The 8,791-nt window shown below is 40.0% G+C and overlaps 1 pseudogene; it reads left to right on the top strand.

Annotated features, from left to right (window-relative positions):
• The first annotated feature begins 3,865 nt into the window (after positions 1-3,865).
• On the top strand, positions 3,866-4,755 carry LOC147641139 (expansin-A15 pseudogene; annotated as a pseudogene).
• The last annotated feature ends 4,036 nt before the right edge of the window (positions 4,756-8,791 follow it).

The raw sequence follows: 8,791 nt of genomic DNA, 5'->3' as shown, positions 1-8,791 counted from the left end.
GGGATGGTGATGATAAAGCTAGTTCATATTTACAAAGGCATTGTGATGGCCTCAGAGAGACTATAACATGCCATTTATGGCATCGAGCTCAGCTAACGTTCTTATTTTCTTGGCAATCAATAGTAGAAATACCCAATACCTACTCGCACCAATCTCACATGCTTGGAGGAGCTGGCATGTAACAAGTGTGTAAACACATTATACATACATACATACCCTATCTTGCTAATTATTAGCTCTAGCTTCTCTATTGAGATTGTGGATTTTTTCTAGGGCACTTTTCTTGGCAAAATAATGGTTATTACATTAGCATTAGTTTGGTAATAGGACATAAAAGTGTCAGTGGTGGACATATTTATGTCATCTTTACTAACCAACTTTATGGAACTATTTAGAACACATGGATAGTAAAAATCAAAGGTTTTTTTTTCATATCATCAGGTACATAGTGAAGGAAAATTGGGATTTTTGGGGATCACATTGGTTACCTCTAGGCTTTTCAATTTCATAAGAATTTCACAGGACAAATTATAGTCATAATGCAGAGCTGTTTGCACTATATTTGGATCAAAGGCTTTAATTAGCCAATTTCTCATTACATTTTAAAGTTTTTTGATATGCATTTCTTCACAAACATATATATGATGTAATACATTACGTTGCTTCACAAACATATATATGGTGTAATACAATCCATCTTAGGCTCAAAAATCAATTAGAACTCCAAAATTTAGGTTTTAATGAAAATGATAAGGTATTTAGAGCTCTGTCTCAAAAAATTTAACTTTGAGGATTTTTATAGCTAATCAAATAATCATAGACTAGGACCAAATCGTGCACACATATTTTGCACAATGTTATGCTTTGCTGTTGCATTTTGTGAGATCGACTCACATATACATCTATCCTTTTAGGCACTTTTAGACAACAACTTACAAAATTTGAACCATATTTATTACTATGGAATAAGAGACTACTTCATGCATTTTTGAACATCTCATAAGGATTTAAGTGGAATATCTAGTCATTTTATATAATAATAAACAATATTTTCACAAGTTTCTCACTAGATAATCCAAATATAAGCAAGGATTCATATACGTTGTTTTGTTATCAATGCAGTTTTGAAAGTTGAGACCATCACCTTGACTTCTAAACTAAATTCAAATGTTTATATATGTATTCTTAACTGACTACTTTAGTGGAGACATTAATTTATTAGTATAACTAAAGTAAATCACCATATAACCTGACACTATTGTCATATTTTGGGTGTCAAATTGAATCAACAACTAAAAAGAGATTCTAAGAAGTAAATTTAATTAAATTAATTATTAATGCAATGATTTTTTTGTCATGAAAAATCTTTCTCTTAAATACTATGTAAGGTTTAGGAGAAATTCATAATGAATCAACATCATTTTTTCCTTGCATGCAACCTACTTTGTAAATAGTGCTGAATATACCTCTACTTATGGTGATTTATCAATTATATTTGAGGTTATTTTTATCATTTTAATAATTTTCTAAGATTTTCCACATTTATGAAGGCATGCCTTAGAACAGAAATGCTAAAATACCGCTCCCATTCACAAGATATGATTTTTTTTAGCAAACCCCTGAAAAGACATACTTATATCCTGTTGAGCTACCAAACTGGTGTAAGACCTACTAAGATGAGATGTTTTCCTATCTTGCTTATTAGCTCTAATAGAAGCTTCTTTATTGAGGTTGTGGATTTTTTCTAGGAAACGTTTCTTGGAAAAAGAATGAAGATTACATTTTGGACCTACTGATGAGATTGTTTCTTTCATGTTCAAGCTAAAATTTCTAGTATTGATTAGTCTTGTTTTTTATGCGACTGAGAGCAATCATCATATTCTTATTATATCTATTATGTGAGTTTATGTAATCTAAAATTCTAAAGGTTTCTTTTATCTTAAAGGTTAAGAGTTGTGTAGCCATGGAAGATTATTTTTTCTTATGAGTTTTATATTTTGTTACCTGTAGGTCATTTTATCTCATAAGTTGAGATTTGCAAAGTATTAATTTATATGAAAAAGTATTATTTTTTAAAGAGTGATTATGAGGTCATAGAAATCAAAGAGCAAAAAGAAGATTAAAATATATGAAATGTTTCATTTGCCTTTTTTTGGACAATAGTTTGAAAAAAGGATGGACAAATGTTTGTTCTTTTGGTTGTTTTACGATTCTTCAAAAATGTGTCACAAAAGAGCAGACATTCATCGACCATTTTTTGGGAGAATAATTTGGAAAAATGGCCTACCCTTTTGGCCATTTTACCATCCACCAAAAATGAGGTAAAAAGGGTGGACGTACGTTCATTGTTTTTTTGTTGGAATTTTTTTTAAAGAGAAAAAATCAATCTACCCTTTACCATGTTCGAAAGGGTGAAGACATATAACAAAATGGTTAAAAACATCACAAAAAAAGCAAACATTGGAAAGGCACAATTTGAAGGGCAAACATGCGAGTCCACCTTTTTGACCAAATTCCACCGTTTTGGATGGTAGAAAGGGCTTTCCACCCATTTTCTTTTAAAGTGCAATGCACCAAAGCCACTTATAATCCCAACACTTACTACAAAGGTTTAACATGGTATACTATTTTTTAAAGAGGCTTTTCTGAGGTCTGATAATATCTTTAAGGGTTAAGGTGGTTGTCCAGTAGGATAAGGCCACATGGAATATTAGGTGGATAATGTTGCTATAATAGTGAGGTGAGCCATGGGCCATGCCATACCCCAAGTTCCAACTTCTAGATGAGCGTTTCTGAGATAGTGATGATTGTTGTCGTCTAAGTCGTGACTCCTTACTGGTGGCGGGTGGAAATTTGATGTACGTTGAAATTTGAGGGCCAAAGTTAAGGTTGCTCATCACTCGTGAGTCTTGTGTAGTGTGTAGTGTGTAGAGGGTTTTTTTTAAAACATTAAAGATCTTTAAGAAAGGAGTTCCATGTCTTTAAGGTGATTGGAAAGGGAAATCTCTCAAAGACACATGGAGTTTGATTGGTAGAAATAAAGTGTATCCTACCTTACTTTCTTTTGCACAAGTTGTAGTGTTGTAGCACTATAGTATGTGAAAGAGGTTTCAAAAGCCAAGTTAAAAAACCCTTTGGAGACTAAAAGTATAGATGTTCTCATGCGAATATCTATTGAAGGTCCTTGCTCATGTGTTTTGATATTGGATTGTGGAGAGTGGAGCAAAGGCATCAAGACATGTTTATACAAGTTGTAGATTGAATGAAGGCTCTCATGTATGATATTTTGGACTTCGAAATTTTAAAATATGTTGGACTTAATTATTTGTAACCAAGTCTCGGATATAGATCGTCGAAATTACTCAAGATTTTTAGACTTGTATCTTAGAAAGTTTTATTCTTGGTAAATTTAAGTTTTTATAACGTATTATGAATTTTCAATTTTAAAAGTGACTTATTGTTGCATCATAACTCAAGAAGTTTTTTCAATTTCACTTTTTTGCCAAATATTTTTTACATGTTACCCACATCGATGATTTTGTGAAGTGACCGTGACGCCCGCCGGAACGAGGTACGTCACGACTGGCGTGAGGTACAATAATCTCAAGGCCCAAGGGGATTCGTGGGGGCCACGGCCCATAAGCTTCGCCAATCGGCTGTAGCAACTGATAAACTGATAAACTGCCGCAGGCCCCCACCCCACAACATCTCTTCCTTGGTCGGGCAGACGGTTGGGCGTTCTCTACAGCCCCTACATGCTTATAAAGCCGCCGCCAGCACCATGGATCCTCGGGCCTCCTTTATTCTCTTGTTTACTCGCTTCATACCCTCGCTCCTAAGCGTAAAATTAAGCGTTACGCCCAGAATGGCGGCTGTCCGACCACCTGCAGCAACGCTAGCCCTACTTGCGCTTCACATTGTCTTCGCTCTGATCATGAGCCCTCCTGCGCCCGCGCTCGCTTCCTACTACGGTGGCGGCGATACTCAGAGCGGGTGGAGCAACGCGCATGCCACCTTCTACGGCGCTAGCGACGCCTCCGGCACTATGGGTAATGAGCTCCATCCGGACTCTACATAGGTATTTTTGTCAATTCTAGCCTTTGATGCGTTGCGTGACTGACAGTAACGTGGTGCATATTGCAGGAGGCGCTTGCGGCTACGGAGACCTCTACTTCTCTGGCTATGGCACCAACACGGCTGCGCTGAGCACGACGCTGTTCAACGCTGGTTTGAGCTGCGGGGCTTGCTTCGAGCTTAAGTGCGACGCGGGCACAGATCCCAAGTGGTGCCGAAGCGACGCCTCCGTCGTGGTCACGGAGGCCCGGCCCAATACAGCGGGCGGCTTGTGCAACCCGCCACTTCAGCAGTTTGACATGGCGCAACCGGCCTTCGAAAAGATCGTCGTGTACAGTGGGGGGATAGTGCCGGTGCTGTACCGGAGAGTGCCGTGCGCGAAGACGGGCGGTGTGCGCTTCACCATGAACGGCCATTCCTACTTTAACCTCGTGCTGGGTGGTGACTAACGTCGGGGGCGCTGGGGACGTCCGCGCCGTATCCAAGCGGACGGGTGGCAGCCTATGAGCCGAAATTGGGGCCAAAACTACGCCCTGCTGGCCGGCCAAAGCCTTTCCTTCCAGGTCACCACCAGCGATGGCCGTATACTCACGTCCTATGACGTCGCGCCCGTCGACTGGCACTTCGGCCAAACCTTCGACGGCGAGCAATTCTAAGAGCTGATACCATTTCCTGAGTATTTCGAAGAACAGAAGAGGCTGCAGAAGCTGCCCGTTGTTTGTACATTCTTACGAGTTACACTGGCCGTATCTCCTGTATTGATCTCCTAAGCCTTCTTTTGTTCTTTGAAGTTCGGAGACACCTCCCTTCTTTCACATGTTCCCATTCTCCAAGTGCCAAACGTCCAAGTTCCAAGAGCCAACATGAAGGTATGTCATTTCAATGCAAAACGAGTTGAGCTTCCCCTAACTGATAGTACGCCGCTGGCAATCCCACTATTATGTGTCCCCCACACGGAAGACAAAAGTCCCTCTATTAATGATCCTTCTTTGTGTTAGTGGTGTTGTACTTGTCATTTCTTTTTAGTATCTATCGTTTGGAGTTCTCGTTGGTGAGACTTCCTTTGTGCTAGCCCCCTCAAGATTATCCATGTACCAATATTACGTGTGCTAGCCCCCTCAAGATTATCCATGTACCAATATAACGTGTGCCTTCAAGGCGGCTTGACATTGTTTTGATTATTAATCCCGTCGAAATTTCTATAGACACGAGTTTGGCGACCAGGTCTTTCGACCTAGGTAAAGGTTCTGAGGACAAAACCTATATCAGGTAGGGAAAATGTTAATCCCATTTTGGATTAACATAGATTCTCCTCCAATTAAGGATATTAATAAGTGTTACATAAAGGCACTATAAAAGTTGTACGTTTTGAGATACTTGCCACCCAAGGCCTTAGTTAGTAAGTTTTGGGCACCCAAGTGTGAATAAGGGCTAGAAGTATAAAAGGTAAACTCTTATAAATGAAAGAACACAATCCCCCTTTGTGCTCTACGAGAGCTCTTGCTTTGTCTTGTGAGTGAGAGTGTACTCTAGTGCATGTTCCTCTTCTATACATGTGTGTGTGGAAGAGTGAGAGGTAGATTGCCTTGCATTGTTGTGAGAATGACTATGCGGGGTGACAGCATGGAGGTGGAGATTGGAGAAGTGGAGCTTCCAAAAGCAAGCTTGGGGAGACCCAAGGGACGTAAGCTCAAAGCATTGGTAAATACCCAATGATAGTTGTTGTCTATTGCTTCTTCTTCCGGAGTTCTCTCTTGGGAGGTGCGGTAGTCCATAACATGCATGTACTGGTAATCCCAAATTACCATTAGTGTTTTTCCCAAAGCTTCTTGGTAAACTCACGTTATCATGTGTAGCTTTGAAATTACCCCCAATAATTTGCATTTATCAATGATGTTATAGGCATCTAGGGGAAATTGCTAATTATGTATAGGCTATAATAGATATACAAAGGTCATGAAGATTAGCCCACTAAGTGGAGAGTTCTTTGGGATCTAGATAGTGTCTCCTTGATTGGGCTTCATCAAAATCTTTTAGTAGACTAAGTAATTGGTCCCATTGCTCTAATTGAGACATTTAATTTGTTAATTCACTACAAGGGATTGGGACCATACCGATGGGATTGCATGCGTGATGTATAGCATGTCGATATATATGTCTAAAAATAAAAGGACGCTAGAAAATTGCATACAGCAACATGGACATCAATAATACAATAGGGCGGTTGGTGTTGCTAAAGATCAAGTCAGAGCACCACGATCATGATTTAGAGCTATGCTATCAAGCTTTCATAGGCAGAATCAAACCCACTATCGTAATATGCATAGCTTAATTGAAATTTATCTGCACAGTTAGTCATTCATAATCAATTTTTAACATCTTTCCAAGTGTATTTAATTGATTTTCCACACCTTCCCAAACATTTTTAACTAAGGCCGTGCACCCACGATTGTTGTATATGTCCAAAAAGATATTGGTATAATCAGGAACATTAGTGGTTGGCTAAAAACTATGCTCTAAATCATTGGATGCATAATTGATCGACGAAGCAATGAATATCAAGATCATGGTATTACATACCATAATCATGGACAGAATACCATGATCATGGTAAAGAAATACCACAATCGTGTTATATTAAACAACGATCATGGTATTTGTGCTTCTCAATCATTTGACGATTAATGCACATCCCCAATGATCCATAAGTTTTCCAAATCAAAATTTCTAATAACATTTTCCAAATTATATATACCAAGATTGTGATGGTTTAACCTTATTATATGAGTACCATGATCGTGATTTTCGTGGTATTTTAAAGCACGATCATGGTAGTTTAAACCATGATTGTGGCACGATCATGGTTTTTGAAGCACGATGGTGGCACGATCGTGGTTTTTGAAGCATGATCATGGTCTCTCGTTTCACACACATGGCCCACATGCAAACTAATCCTCCTGCTAATCTGATATTCATAGTTTATTCGTGGTGGTTAATTTATGGTTTATTGTGGTTATTCTCTACTTGATTTGTGATTACAAAGCTATCCACCTCCTACTAACATGTCTGTAGTTTTCTTACTATTTCCCCCTCTAAATCTGGGTTATGGAGGCATGCGGTTCATGTAGATAAAAAGGCGCTCCTCCTCCTATAACAATTTAGGTGGATCAGGTGGTCAGATACTAGAAGATCAGCAGGATTTGTAGCACTCTTGTGGACTTAGCCACCACCACCCCCCTACATTTGGTCTCCGACCACCCTGAGAGCATGTTGGACCAATGGCTATAGGAGCATCAGTCACACATCAGTAATGTGGGTAGATTGTCCTACATGGAGGTGGATGTGATTCTTGAAACTGTGTGAGGGAGCTATGCAAAGGCTATTCATGGATAGACAAGGAGCCCTGCCTTCCCTGGGGAGAGCACTCACCATATCTAGGTTCTCACTCCTAGATAGCAGCCCACACTTATAGAAAAAACTCCAACATTTACGAGAGACTATCACACAACCATCAAGTTCCCATATACTTTGCGAAGTAGTTATATATAGAGTTTGTTTTGGGGTGGGGCAAGGTGACTAGTCTAGTTTTAGGCCTGGTAGTAGAGTTGTGAGAGGTTGCATGGTTAGGTAGGTAGCAGTGCAGTAGCACATTACAAGAACCTTGGTGGGTACATCTATCCCTATGTTTACTATACAGGCACCTAGGAACATAGGTTAGCCAAACAAGTTTAACGTAATGCTAAAACTGTAGGTAGCGAATGCATTGATGGTCATTGATATAAGAATAGAGATACCAATTAGTAGTGTGATTAAATTCCTTCTGTGGTTCCACGTGAAAAACCAATTGAGAGATAACCTACATGTCCAATAGAACTATAAGCTCCATACACCACGTGGTCTGTTATATTTGTTACCAATAGGAGAGGGTAGAGGATGTTGCTGGTTGGCTAGCCATGCTCCGAAGAAGAATGCATGTGTGGACTGCCCACTCTACATGGTGCTGATTGATGGGATAGGTGCCTACATGCTTGCATGTGGCCATCTCTTCCATTGGGTTGCATCACCATCTCAGTGGTGTAGGAGCCAAAGTGCCCACATGCTAATACCCTATTGATGTACCCATATATAGGTTATTGGGCATGGAAAACATCTATCCAGATGTGGGGCTTATATGAACATTATGCGACGGATTTCTTTCTCTACCAGAGCAGCCAGGTTGTGACTTGAAGAGGCTCGCTCAGAGATCGAAGTCGACACTCTCCCTAAGGGCTTTGAGGAACCTGTTGAGATGGAGTGGAACAATGATAAGCTAGCATGAGTCCTCAAGGAGAGCAAGCATATGACCTATGAGCAGGTTGAGGGTGTTGGGTCGAGTGATACTGCAAGGCCTAGTTTGGAGGACCAAATAATTCCTATGGAGCAGTAGACATGAGAAAAATTTAAGGCATGGGTCCTAGTAGACTTTGTTTTGTGAAGGCAACACTTTGAGAGGCTAACCACCATCAGGAATGTAGAGTTGAGGGCTGCCCATTAGAGACTACACATGTCGACACCGCAATAGAGATTTGGTTTATCCCAAGTTGTAGCCGAGCCCCATGCACATGTCGTGACGCCACATAGCTGCTCTACTGCTACTGCTGAGGCCCATGCCCATAGCCCATTTTTTGATGTGGATTCAGAAAGTGACACTACAAGAGAATCATTGTTTTTCAATGCT

Source organism: Cibotium barometz, chromosome 2 (genome assembly GCF_041138505.1).
Source record: "Cibotium barometz isolate CiBa-2024 chromosome 2, ASM4113850v1, whole genome shotgun sequence".
In the NCBI taxonomy this organism is placed as follows: Eukaryota; Viridiplantae; Streptophyta; class Polypodiopsida; order Cyatheales; family Cibotiaceae; genus Cibotium; species Cibotium barometz.
Note: the sequence above shows the minus strand (reverse complement) of the source record. Positions and strands in the feature narration are given on the sequence as shown.